This window comes from Trichechus manatus, unplaced genomic scaffold (genome assembly GCF_000243295.1).
Source record: "Trichechus manatus latirostris isolate Lorelei unplaced genomic scaffold, TriManLat1.0 scaffold00010, whole genome shotgun sequence".
Classification (NCBI taxonomy): Eukaryota; Metazoa; Chordata; class Mammalia; order Sirenia; family Trichechidae; genus Trichechus; species Trichechus manatus.
In genome coordinates, this window is record NW_004443946.1 from 15635352 (window position 1) to 15646825 (window position 11474).

Here is an 11474-nt window from a genome sequence, read left to right on the forward strand (position 1 = left end):
TTCTGTCTGGAGGTGAGATGGGAAGGCAGAGAGGGTTAGGAGCTGGTTGAATGGACATGGGGAATCGGGTGAAAAGGAGGAGTGTGCTGTCACAGGATGAGGACAGCAATTAGAGTCACATAACAATGTATGTATAAATTTTTGTATGGGAAAAATTACAAAAAAAAAAAAAAGAAAGACGTTAAGCTTGACTAATAATTTATATACAGATTGAGTGGCCCTGTACTCAGTCCATGGATCAATGGTCAAGTGACCTATGATGGCATAGGAGGTATCCTCAGCGAAAAGTACAAGTTACCCATCCCCGGGGTTGGCAGTTGTGGTCACACCTGATCAGTCCCTATGAACATGTTGTGACTTACTGCAGTTTTCTGGGTTCAATTAAGTGGATTTACTGATTATATTATCTAACTAAACTAACCCTCACAAGACAGACAAGTGACTTTACGAGAGTCCTTTGCAAAGAAACCAAAGGAAAACAAACAAATGGCAGAACTGACACTTCTCCTAGTATAAGGCCTTTGACAGCCACATTTCAAAGTTAAAATGACAATCTAATAAAGTCCAACCAAAATTTGACCAAAAATATCAAAATCATCAAGAAGATTGTTTGAAATGTGGATTTACATCCGCTATCATTAACAAAAAGCTTCACCCTAATCGTATTTTGTGACTGAGTTAATCAGCTAATGATGGAAGCATATGTATATACTTTATAAATACATATTTTTGGAAAAATATGCTCAAAAAATCATACTGATAGGTATGCATTATCAAAAAAGTTTGGAGACTGCTACTCCAGATAATACAAAAAGAAATACATTATAGCTATCTGGGAGGCCATTCTCAAGTGACAAAACACAGTATATTGCTATCAGATGAAAGCACTCACTTCCCAGATATCAAAGTTGAGCTTATCATGAATCTATTGGAGGGCCGGCCATGTGATGAGACTGGAAGACACAGACTATCAAATAATGGCTGACTGGTGAACTAAAGAAGGGCTTAATAAGCAGAAGCATCATCAAACCATTTATCAGCCAGTAAATTGAGGAAAAGACTCACGCTGAAAAGACATCATCAAAAATATAATAGCCCAATTTGGTGAGTGTGTGGTGAGGTAGGAGAACATGAAGCTGGTTGTAGGCTAAGAAGAAAGAATAAAAAAAAACAGAAAGCCTGAGTCAGGAACTTCTGCCTTAGGAAAGACGAAAGGCGTATACACACAGCTTGTGCAGACAAGGAAACTTTTGGTGTCATATTTGTTCTTTGAGCCACATTTAGCCACATAGGAAACACCCTCAGCACTGACATTTTCTTGCGTCACAACTTACACTTTTATTTTCAGATGTGCTTCAAGGGTTGTAGCTTTTTAATGGCTTTCCATGTGATTAATGTGCATGGTTATTGCTTGAGACATAGAATGTTTAGGTGCTCCAGTTACCTACCTAGCAGCTAGAGCTGCAGTCTGGAAATAGCTACCAGAGGACCTTTGCACTGTCCCTAGTGACAGGCTCTCTGTCACCGATGGATCGAGGCTGGAGGCAGGGAGAAGCTGGCACTTATGGGAAAGAAGTTGGAAAAAAGAAACAAAGGAGAAAGCCAGCTTCAGTGCACTATACTTCACACAGGATAAAACACATAATAGTGTACCACAAATAATAATTTTGCTTGTAAAGTAGTCAAATCACACAATTAAATGAACTTAAAGCTATACCTATTTGTAAGCATAATGCTGAGAACACGGGCTCAGGAGTCAGACATACTTAGGTAATTCCAGCTCAGACAGTCAGGAGCTGAGGCAAATTACTCACCCCTCAGAGTCTTGGTTTCCTCTCCTGTAAATAAGTAGACTAATAATTCCTAACTCATAGGATAGTCAGTAGATTTAGATGAGGTTATGCATTTAGTACAGTACCAGACATATGTTAACTACTCAATAAACCCTAACCCTATTACCATAATCATCTACTTTCTCCCTATTTTTAATACTTTTTAATAAACTTTTCAATTAAAAGTTTTCTGTCTTTTTTTTTTCTCGAAATTTTTTTCTAGCATACCCCACTGTGACAGGAAGAAAACAAGGAAGCAGGGAAACCAGAGGCATGCTTTTCAATCCACTTCCACACTAAATTATAGAATGTATGTGGAAGCATTCATGAGCAATAGCAGGGATTTGAGTTTTACAATATCCATATACTTCTGAAAGTAAAAATGGTTATTTGACATCATTTTAGACCTTTCTCTTCATTTCTAATTTATATTCTTTTAAAAGAGGCTCAAACTTATTTTGTTCTAAGCTTACTTATTTCCCTTCCCCACTGTAACCTCTAGGTCAAGAGAAGAGAACTGCACTGGGACTGAAGTTCTGGTTTCTAGTTCTAACTCTGCCTTTAATCATGGTCTAGCTTTGGCGTAGAGTCCCTGGGTAGTGGGAATGGTTAACATGCTTGGCTGCTAACCAAAAGTTTGGAGTTTGAAGTCCACCCAGAGGTGCCTTGAAAGAAAGGCCTGGAAATCTACTTCCAAAAATTCAGCCATTGAAAATCCTATGGAGCACAGTTCTACTCTGACATTCGTGGTGCTGGAATTGACTCCATGGTAACTGGTACTGGTAGCCTTCGTGCAATGGATATCTCCCTGTAAAAATGTCCTGGCAGCAGCATCTAACTTCCCCTAACCTCACAAGAAGGAAGGAGAATCAAGATCAACAGCCCAAGGCTGATTACTATGAGACAGAGGTCAGATAGGCCTCCTCTCTCTGCTATCTTTACCAAGTCTGACACCAACTATCCCTCCCTATTTCTCTGCTAAGTTCAATAATTCGTTGCAATGGCCACATAGAACTCACAGACTATACTCACAGTTTGGGGTTTATTAGGAAAGTAATAAGTTACAATTCAGGTTCAGGAATGCTCAGGATACAGTTCTTCCATCAGGACAGCCTCTTCTCAGCGTGCCGGTAATCACGCCTCTCTCTGGCCCTGGCCTTTGCTCTCTTCTGGCAAGTGTTACAAAGCTCTTTTAGCTCTGCTGATAAGTGCCCAGAAGCACTCCCATTCTGCCAGCAAGCCTCGGCCCAAAGGGGCTCAGCTCTAGCTCTGTGGGTCAGCAAACTTAGTTCCACCAAGTGCCTGGAGGCAGTCTACTCCACCAGCAAGGCTCCTACAGTAAGGCACTCAGCTTTCTTGCTCCATGGGCTATGTTGTCTCCTGGTGGTCTCCTGGTTCTTCTGCCGCCATTTCTCTGCCACTGCTTTTTGCCATCTTTGGTGTTACAGCTCTCTCTTTCTCAGTCTCCTGGTTCCAAGAGCTTCTCAGCACAGGAATCCCAGGTCCAAAAGACACACTCCATTCCTGGCTCTTCTTTCTTGGTGGTGGTGAAATCCTCTCCTCCCACCTCTGGGATGGGTCATTTTAAGCCTCACGGGATGGAAAAACTGACCAATCCCCTTATTAGGGTTCCATATACCTTATTAGCATAGTCCCACCCAATCATTTGGTGGGGGTTACAAAAACTATGGCTAGAAGGGCCATATTAAGTGTAATTCAGGGGGACGTGTAGGTCAACTGGCATAACAAAGTTTATTAAGAAAATGTTACGCATCTCACTTTGGTGAGTGGCATCTGAGGTCTTAAAAGCTTGCGAGTGGCCGGCCATCTAAGATGCATCAATTGGTCCCAATCCACTTGGAGCAAAGGAGAATGAAGAACACCAAAGACACAAGGAAAATATTAGCCCAAGAGAAAAAAGGGCCACATAAACCAGAGACTCCATCAGCCTAAGAGCAGAACTAGATGGTGCCCAGCTACCACCAATGACCACCCTGACAGGGAACACAACAGAGAGTCCCTGACGGAGCTGGAGAAAAGTGGGGTGCAGAACTCAAACTCATGTAAAAAGACCAGACTTAATGATCTGACTGAGACTGGAGGAACCCCAGAAGACATGGCTTCCGGACGCTCCGTTAACCCAGAACTAAAACCATTCTTGAAGCCAGCTCCTCAGACAAAGATTAGACTGGACTATAAAACATAAAATAATACTTGTGAAGAGTGTGCTTCTTAGTTCAAGCAGATAAACAAGACTAAATGGGCGGCTCCTGTCCAGAGGCGGGATGAGAAGGCAGAAAGGGACAGGAGCTGACTGAATGGACACAAGAAACCCGGGTTGGAAAGAGAGAGTGTGCTGTCACATTATAGGGATTGCAACTAGGGTCACATAACACTATGTGTATAAATTTTTGTATGAGAAATTAACCTGAGCTGTAAACTTTCACCTAAAGCACAATTTAAAAAAAAAAAAGTATAATTCATTGCACCACACTCCCCACACACATACCTTTTTTCTTTGAGGGGCAAACCTCTCCCTCACTTCATGTAATCTTGGTAGGACTGTCAGTCCTGGTGCTTCCCTCTTCCCTCCTCCCAGACGGGTGGATACATGAGCTAAGTTAATCACTTGGATCTTCCCCCAAGATGTTCTCTTTGAATGCTGGAAGAAGGATGCCTCTCTTCCTCTTAGATCATAAGCCATAAAAATGATGTAAGCTGGAGCTGCTTATGACCATTTCCCTTCTTCCTTTCCCGTCCTGAAGGAAGCCAATACTATGGGAGAAACTTTGACTAATGCCGAGTTCTCACAACACAATCAGAACTGCTGAATTCAGCTATGCCTGAAACTAGTTTCAGTTATATGAGCCAGTAAATTCCCTTTTTTTGTTTAAGCTATTTTGGAGTTGGATTTCTAAAATTTACACCCAGCAGCATCCTGAGTAATGATGCACAAGCAAGTCACTTAACCTCTTTAAGGCTCAGTTTACACTTAGGCCCTGAATCTGAGATAATCTGAAGGTTAAACTAAATGAAATCTTTAGATGAAATCTAATCTTAAGAATGAAAGAAAATCATTAAAGTGACCCTGCCAAAAATTCTTTCTGAATGTAATTCATCAAGAAGTCTAATTTATTTATTTTTTTAAGTTCAGACTCAAAGCAAATATTCTTAAGGATTATATTTAAAGAATTGTTGAAGTCTCCGTAGAACACAGCTATGTGAGGAAAGAACAGTGCAGTGACCTACCAAACAGGAAAATAAACCTCCTTCTTCAGCAAACTGGCTGCTGCTTTTCAAGTAGTTTATTTTTACTGTGTTCCTTAAAACACCAAGTCCACATTTTTAGAAAATGCAGCCTATAGTTAAATGTTACATCTAGGGTTCTCAGTCTATCAGAGAGAGAGAACACTGTTGTTAAGATATCAATGAAGTTGAGGGAAATCTATCATTTAGGATAAACCACTGCTAAAATGTTCTAAAGAGACACGACAATGAAAAGAGGGGACAAACTTCTCAGTCTGAGCACACTGTCATTAAAACAAGATAAACCAATAAGGACAAAACATGCAATCTTGTGTAGCACTAGAAATAATAACAGCAAACATGCACAGTAATTTAGTTCACTTTCATATGCATTGTTTAAATTGAGCCTTAACTCTATAGACATATTATTTCCATTTTATAAACAAGAAAACTGACGATCAGGGAGGTTGTCCAATGTCCTATAGCTATTAACTCTTAGAACCACAATTTAAACCCAATTCTTGCCAGAGCCAGGCCCCTTCACACTTTATTAAGTTACCTCTGTTTTTAAATCATTGTTTGCTAATGGTATGTCCAAGAAATTGAATACAGGGCTTGTATATTTTCTCGATTTCACAGATGGAAAGACTAATAAGATATAGAGGTTAAACGTCTTGTACAAAGTCATAATGTAGAGAAAGTACAAACAATGAACCAAGTCTTCCATCGTCATTAACATGAACTCTCATTCATTGAACACTTATGTGGCAGACTCTTAAATTTATTATCTTGATTAATCCTCAGATTAACCTATTTATGTAGATACTATTATCCCACTTTACAGATGCAGAAACTGAGGCACAGAAAACTTAATTTTCTTTTCCAAGGTCATATATCTAGTAAGTGGCAGATCTTGGGCAACATTAGGAATAGAAGATAGGCACTGATTTTCTAAACTATTTCACTGACTTTTTCCCCTGGAAATCCTCTATACAATCTAGTTCGTATATGGTGCAGTGTAGAATATATAAAAAATGTGAAGCCTTTCCGGTGCATTTCCCTTGATACTTCAGTGTCTTTCCAAATACACAAGTCTGTCTTTGGTGAGAATTTTGCTGGTAGAGTTAAGTTGCGGTGTGGATCCAAATAAAGCTTATTCTTAATTAAGAGTAGATTTGTGGAGAACTTAGATTTAAAGAGCTTTGAAAACAAGGATAGAGATAGTATTTCAAAATGTTCTGTTTAATGGTTTTTCTAAGTCAAGAAAGCTTATATCCACAGATTTGGAAGGTTGGTGACCCAGTTAGCAAACCAGTTGGCAACTGGAACAAAGTATTTATGAAAAAGTATTTTTGAAAAACAAGCATTGGAAGAGACTCATTCAAAGGAAAAAAATCCTAGCTGTCTTGACCCTTAAAAGGAACAATGTTATAATTAGCTAAAAGTCAATGGATTTATAGGCAAACAACGACAAACGCTCAACTTGAAGGGAAATCACCATCATCGTATAGTCAGGATATTTCAATAAACCTTGAACATTTTATATAGGAAAATTTTCCTAACAAATTTTTTATTATTTTATGGAATCATTTTCTCCTTCATTCATTCCAAATATTTAAGTACCTACTCTATGTTCTGAGGAATTTCAAATACAACTAAGACATACTAAGGATTATCACTATAGTGATCAAGATGTTATGGTCAAGGGCTAATACTATGGATGCCCAGAACCCAGTGCAATATCTGTGACTAGGAGAGAAAAATGGAAAAAAAAAAAACAGAGTAGGGAGGAGGAGGTGGTATTTAGTCTGCAACTTGACACTCAGGACTCTTGTTCCCTCCTGGCTTGGTAAACTTTTTTTTTTTTTTTTTTAAGATACGCTTTACTATGGGCCAGGAACTATTCAAAGTACTTCCAATAGATAATTTCTTTCCATTTTATTAATAAATGCTCAACTAGTATTAAGTTTTTCCTTCCACTTCTTCTCTTTCTCCATGGTAGACCTTCTTCCATCTATCGTGGTTGGAAATGAGAATATTCACTTCCCTCGACACTCTGTGTGCTGGGATATTCAGGCACTAGGAAGAATCTGAGATTCTATTTCTTGAGTTGAAGCAACAGGAGTCTTGTTGTTAGGCGTCATCCAGTTGATTTTGACTCGTAACAACCCCATGTGACAGAGTAGAACTGTTCCATATGGTTTTCTAGGCTGTAATTATTATGGGTGTAGATCACCAAGTCTTTTCTCCACGGAGCCAGTGGGTGGGTTCAAACAGCCAACCTTTCAGTTAACAGCTGAGCAATTAACCGTTGCACCACCAGGATTCTAGCAGGAACCTTATTGTTGTTATTTCTTGTTAGGTGCCATCAGGTCAGTTCCGACTCATAGCGACCCTATGTACAACAGAACAAAACACTGACCTGTCCTGAGCCATCACCGCAATTATTGCTATGTTTCAGCCACTTGTTCCACCCACTGTGTGAATCCATCTCACTTAGGGTCTTCCTGTTTTTCGCTGACCCTGTACTTTCCCAAGCCTGATGTGCTTCTCCAGGGACTGGTCCCTCCTGATAACATGTCCAAAGTATGTGAGACGAAATCTCGCCATCTTCGCTTTTAAGGAGCATTCTGGCTGTACCTCCAAGGCAGATTTGTTCTTCTTGTAGTCCATAGTACCTTCAATATTCTTCGCCAACACCATAATTCAAAGGCATCAGTTCTTCGGTCTTATTCATTGCCCAGCTTTCATATGCATATGAGATGATTGAAAATACCATGACTTGGATCAAGCACACCTTAGTTCTCAAAGTGACATCTTTGCTTTTTAACACTTTAAAGAGTCTTTTGCAGCAGATTTGCCAATGCAATATGTTGTATGATTTCTTGACTGCTGCTTCCATGGGCATCGACTGTGGATTCATGTAAAATGAAATCCTTGATCTAGACACATCCAAACACCTTGAGGGACCGAGTTACTGGGGTTGAGGGCTGGGAACCATGGTCTCAGCGGACTTCTAAGTCAATTGGCATAACATAACTCCTAAGGTCAATGTTCTACATCCTACTTTGATGAGCAGCATCTGGGGTGAGGGTCCCATCCCATCCAGAGCAAAGGAGAATGAAGACAACGAAAGACACAAGGAAAATATTAGTCCAAACAACTAATGGGTGATATGAACCACAGCCTCCATCGGCCTGAGCCCAGAAGAACAAGATGGTACCTGGCTATCACCACCTACTGCTCTGACAAGAATCACAATAGAGGGTCCTGGACAGACTGGGAGAAAAACGGAGAACAAAATTCAAATTCACAAAAAAGATCAGACTTACTGGCCTGACAGAGACTAGAGGAACCCCCGAGACTATGGCTCCCGGACACCCTGCTAACTCAGAACTGAAACTACTCCTGAAGTTCACCTTTCAGCCAAAGAGTAGACAGGCCTATAAAACAAACAATAACATGTGAGAAAAGTTCTTAGATCAATCAAGTATAGGAGACTAAATGGGCAACACCGGCCCAAAAGCAAATTGGAGAAGGCAGAAAGAGACAAGAAAACTGGACGGATGGAAACGGGGAACAGGGGGCAGAAAGACGGAAAGTGCTGACACATTGCAGGGATTGCAATCAATGTCGCAAAACAATTTGTATATAAATTAGTGAATGAGAAACTAATTTACTCTGTAAACATTCACCTAAAGCACAAAAAATAAAATAAATGAGATCCCTGACAACGTCAATATTTTCTCTGTTTATCGTGATGTTGCTTCTTGGTCCAGTTGTGAAGATTTTTGCTTTATGTTGAGGTGTAATCCATAGTGAAGGTTGTAGTCTTTGATCTTCATCAGTAAGTGCTTCAAGACCTCTTTACTTTCAGCAAGCAAGGTTGTGTCACGTGCATATTGCAGGTTATTAATGAATCTTTCTCCAATCCTGTTGCTGCGTTCTTCTTCAGATAGTCCCGCTTCTCAGATTATTTGCTCAGCATACAGATTGAGTAAATATGGCGAAAGGATACGACCTTGACGCACATCTTTCCTGATTTTAAACCACGCAATATCCCCTTATTCTGTTGGAATGACTGCCTATGTACAGGTTCCTCATCAGCACAATTAAAAGTTCTGGAATTCCCATTCTTTGCAATGTTATCCATAATTTGTTATGATCCACACAATCGGATGCCTTTGCATAGTCAATAAAACACAGGTAAATATCTTTCTAGTATACTCTGCTTTCAGTCAAGAGCCATTAGACATCAGCAATGATATCCCTTGTTCCATGTCCTCTTCTGAATCTGGCTTCAATTTCTGGCAATTCCCTCTTGATATACTGCTGCACAACTGTTTTTGAATTACCTTCAGCAAAATTTTACTTGTGTGTGATATTAATGACATTGTTAGGTAATTTATGCATTCTGTGGATCAACTTTCTTTGGAATGGGCACAAATATGGATCTCTTCCAGTTGGTTGGCCAAGTAGCTGTCTTCCAAGTTTCTTGGCATAGATGAGTGAGCACTTCAAGCATTGCATCCATTTGTTGAAACATCTCAATTGACATTCTGTCAATTCCTGGAGCCTTGCTTTTCACCAATGTCTTTAGTGCAGCTTGGACTTCTTCCTTCAGTACCATCGGTTCTTGATCATATGCTACCTCCTGAAATGGTTGAACGTTGACCAATTCTTTTTGGTTCAGTGACTGTATATTCCTTCCATCTTATTTTGATGCTTCCAGCATCATTCAATATTGGCATAAACCCAAGGGAGAAATTGTTATTAGAATTCTGGGCAGGGATGCACTCAGCCTTAGCAAGCAGGGACTAGCATGGGACTGGGAAGCCCCCAGGCCTTTTTTTTTTTTTTTGTCTCTGTCCTTTGCTGTGATTGTGTTTCATTCTTGTCTCCCACTGAAGAGGGGCTTTCTCTGAGGACTAGGCCAAATGGGGAAAAATGGTAGGTCAAACTCTCATGTTTGCATTGTCTTCATTCAGAAGACCAGCCAGAACTTAGGCTAGACCACCTTAACTTCCATTCAAAGTTCCTGGGAAAAGGATGCTGGCCCAGCTTAGGTGGGTAACCACTACTGGTCCAATCAACTCTAGTCAGGTTATCAGTCATATTGCACCAAATGGATGGTGGGGGGCCCTCTGCTGTTTCCATGTGTGGTGGGGAATAAAAAAAGAGAAGTAGTGACTGCCTCAAAATGAACCCAATGCTTGTCTACTAATTTTGATTATTTCCTCAAAATTAATTTATAATAGTGGAATTAATGGTCTAAGGATATGAACATTTGTAAGTTCTTGATAAAGTTCTGCCATGTTGCCAACATTATTACCCACTTTCTCATATTGATTAAATTACTAGACCAAAAATTTGAAACTAATTATAACTTTTATCTCTTTAATTGTAGAGCTAAAATAGTTCAAATATTTTCCATGTGTGTTTAGCAGTCATTTGTATTTCTTTTTCTACAAATAGTCTATTGTCATTCTTATTTCTTTTCTTTTAGGGTTTTAGTGCTTTTGTAGTTTATTTACAATAATATATTATAGATTGATTTTACATAGAGGAAAGTATCATATTTCCTTCAGGACTTCTTTCATTGTTAAGCACAAATTCTTAGAAAGCCTTTCCCTTAAAAATTCCTTTCCCTGGAAATCTTTCATACAGACATAATCCTAATGTTCACTAAGGATATTCATTATAGCATTTTAATAACACAAGGTAGAAAAAACTTAAGTATGTATCAGTTGGGGAATAGTGAAATAAATTATGACACATCCATACTATGGAATACTATGCAGCCATAAATATAAGAGAGATGTTTATGTACTCACCTGGGAAGGTGCCTAAAATAAAGTAGTTAGTGAAAAAAAGCAAGTCACAGAACGATAGGTAAAGTATTACCTACCCTATTTATATTAGGAAAAAAACCAATTATGAAATACATACATATATATCTGTAAAGGTATAAACATATATACGTACCAAAAAAACCCATTGCCATTGAGTCAATTCCGACTCATAGCCACCCTATAGGACAGAGTAGAACTGCCTCATAGGGTTTCCAAGGAGCAGCTGATGGATTCCAACTGCCGACCTTTTGGTTAGCAGCCAAGTTCTTAAGCACTGCGCCGTAGGCGTACTTTGAACTGTTAATAGTGAATACCTCTGGGAATGGGTGTGGGTTGGAGATGAATGGTGAAGATAAAATTATATACTTAGGTATTGTTTTAATTTTTATAAGGAATATGTATTACCTTTAAATTTTATTTCATGAAACATTTTCAACTTACAAAGAACCACAACAAATAATATAACAAATACCCAGCAGGTAGCCACCACCCAGCTCTAGAAATGAAACATAACCAACATAGGCAAAGCCTCTTGTGTAACCTA